The sequence below is a fragment of the Propithecus coquereli genome, unplaced genomic scaffold, assembly GCF_000956105.1.
Source record: "Propithecus coquereli isolate 6110/MARCELLA unplaced genomic scaffold, Pcoq_1.0 Scaffold282, whole genome shotgun sequence".
In the NCBI taxonomy this organism is placed as follows: Eukaryota; Metazoa; Chordata; class Mammalia; order Primates; family Indriidae; genus Propithecus; species Propithecus coquereli.
This window is the reverse complement of record NW_012148419.1, coordinates 2,144,851-2,148,138: the sequence shown is the minus strand read 5'-3', so window position 1 is coordinate 2,148,138 and position 3,288 is coordinate 2,144,851.

Below are 3,288 nucleotides of genomic sequence, written 5' to 3'. Positions count from 1 at the left end.
CTGTCTCAAAAAAAAAAAAAAAAAAAAGAAATTCAACCTTAATCCCAAAGCAATCAGAACAAAGGATAATTTAAACACAGGAGGGTCCAGATTCTTAATCTAGAGAACACTATCTGATTAAATTGGACAGTTCCAACAATCCTGACTCCCACTAAACTGCACTTGACCAAATCTCAGAGCCTTCACATTGCTAATGTATTAGCAGTCATTTCAGGAGAAAGGCAATTATTAAAATTTTGTAGATTTTTAGTAAAATTATGCTTAAAAAATATTTACAATTCTGTATACCAATGACAAACACTACACCAAACATCTGTTTGTTTCCTTCCCTGCCTTTGTAGGACAAGTGAGCATTCCAGAGGATTTCTACATGACCAGCTGTTCATCCTTTTAACAGAATGGCATTCTTCAGCTCATCTGGAAAGTATAATTCCTTCAAGTCTGTTAATTCAGAGTTTTTGAGGGCAGGTGTAGTTGGGAAAGATATTTCATATGGAAAAACACAAACTTGAAAATGAGATATAATCTAGAAGCACAAGTCATTTTTGTAGGAGAAAAATGTTTGCTGTTACCTAATCCTCTGCTGTTTATCAGGATGCAACAAAAATGTGTTCTATTCTAACTTATTGGAAAATATCTGAACATAGAGCCAGCACAGTTTTCAAAAACACCCATTAAATTATAACTAGAGACTTTAAAACTCAGAATTTCCAGTTGGGTATGTCATGACAATTTAATAATTTTGTGAGCAGCTCAGAAGTAAATCTACAATGTGCCCTTACTGACCACAGTACACTATTGGAAATCTTAGTATTGTAAGAATTTTATAGATTGAGGACAACTTTGCTCTCAATTTGTCACCACCAACTCACTAAAATGGCCATATTTGCCCTTTAAGACAATGAAATAAATTCATAAGAAATGCATTACAGGAATTAACTGTTCAAAAAAACTTTGGCTGCATAATGAAAACCTACAAATGTCACTTAAAAGTTACTAAAGCTTAGAAAACTAGCTGACAAAAATCATTGCTTTGGTAAACAAATTTGAAATGGCTAATTAAAATTGCATTTTACAACTGGCAATACTAAGTTGTCTATCAGCAGCATAGGACAGTGGTTCATTTTCCTTCTCTTGGATAAAGTTCTTCACTTGGCCTCAAGTACATCACTTAGTTTTCCTTGTACATCTCTGGTCAGTCTCCTCTACAGGTTCCTCCTCTCCTCCCCAGTCTTTTAATGTTCTAGTGCCCCAAATCTGAGTCCTTGGTTCTCTATCTACACTCACTCCCTTGTTCATGTCATCCAGTCTCATCACTTTTAATAACGTCTATAGGCCAAAGACTCCCAAATTTATACTCCCAACTTATATGCAACTGCTTATTGCCAAAGAATAAACTACTAAAGTTAAAAAATAAAAAACATGCCAGGCAAGGGAACACTTACTAGTAAAGACATCACTCAATAGCTCACTAGAGAGAAAAAATCTGAGGGGATTTTAGGTCATAGGAAGCAGGGTTCATATAGATTTTGCTAATTAAAAAAAAAAAAAAGGCACCCTGCATAGGATAGAGGCCCATAGGTATATACACAGAAAATTAAAACAAATTCCTGGATAAAACCGGTTAAATAAGGGCCTGAAGTACCAGGATCACTTAGAGTTCATAGTTTTTTAATAACTTTGGGTTAGAATGGCTATAGTGAAAAATAGCCTTCAGTTTTGATATATTCCAGGCCAGTGCTGTAAGAGGAAAATTTTCCTTTTACATATCTCTACAATAGAGATCTCAAATGTATGAATGAGCTCCCAAATTGATTTCTTCACCTTGTTCTACCTGCAGCCCCCTTCCCAGTTAATGGCAATCCATCTGTACAGTTGCTCAGGCCAAAAACCTTGGATCAGTACTGCCCTTACACCAGGCCAAAAGAGGCCCTCATCCAGAGCCCTGAGCTTTTGAAGGATTGTGCACTTTAAAGGAGTCAAAAAGATATGTCCATTTGGAGTGCATACTAGACTATACTCCAGGTACTCAGGATTCCAAATACCCTGCCTAAAATGAACTCCAGACTGTTTCAAGGAATGCATTACGTCACTACTGTGTGCACTAATGTATAAGGGGGGTGGACCCTTACATATGCAGTATCCACATGTATGTGCAGAAGGCCCCTTGTCACACAGTTTAGAGCCAGGGGTGGGAAGAGATAGAAGGTGGGACATAGGCTGAGGATCAGCTCTGATCCCAAGTTACGTCCTGGCATAAATTCAGGTTTTCCAGGTTCTTCTGTCAAGATAGATGCACTGGACATATTTTCATTTAACAAAACTTTTAAATATTTAAACATATGGTACCTCCATTGTACTTTTGCCCCAAAACTGCAAATATGTAGAAGCATGCCTGCCTTACAGTAATTCTTTTTTTCTCTCAATGCCCAATCTACACATTTAGTCAGAAAATCCCATTGATGCCATCAGGATGCAGTTATCTGGATTCTGTCTACTTCCATCATTACCACTATGATTCAAATAACCATCGTCTCCCCCTACATTACTGCAATGGCCTCCTAACTTGTCTCCCTGAGTCTATCCTTATTGTCCTATAATCTATTTTCAACACAGCCGTCAGGGTCATCCCTCTTTCTTTAAGTCTTTGCTCAAATTTCGCCTCTCAGCAGGCCTATCCTCATCACTCTAAAATTGCAACCACCTAATTCCTCGAATTTTTCCCATAGCATTATCTTCTAACATTCTACTGGATAATTTATTATGTATGTTGCTTATTTCTGTTCCCCTTCCTATTAGAGTGTAAGCTATTCAACAGGGCAAAGGATCATTGTTTCTGATGTGTTCTAATCACCTAGAACAATTCCCAGCACAGAGTAGGTGCTCGAGATGTGTAGAAATTTTAAATGGAACCACATCTGTCATAAAATCAATTTCTTCAAATACTTTTAACAGATTTTTCATAACACATCCTACTTTTAAATAGTTTTAAACTGTAACAAGACTATAAAAACACTTGCAAAATCTGTGATACCAATACATATTCGGTACGTTTTAAATGGATAACTACTACACATGCTAGGCTTCTGCGAATTCTAACAGCAATTATGGTCCATAGATGCCATCTGAAATAAATCTCACAAACCTTTTTCTGAGCAACATGCAATTTAATATTGTGAGAAGTATTTATATAAACTAGTATCGTATTGTTTTCTAGGAAGAGTAAAGGGACGAGAAACAGAAGTGGAAATGAACTGCTTTCTCTTACTTAGCAGTTAAACAGCCAAA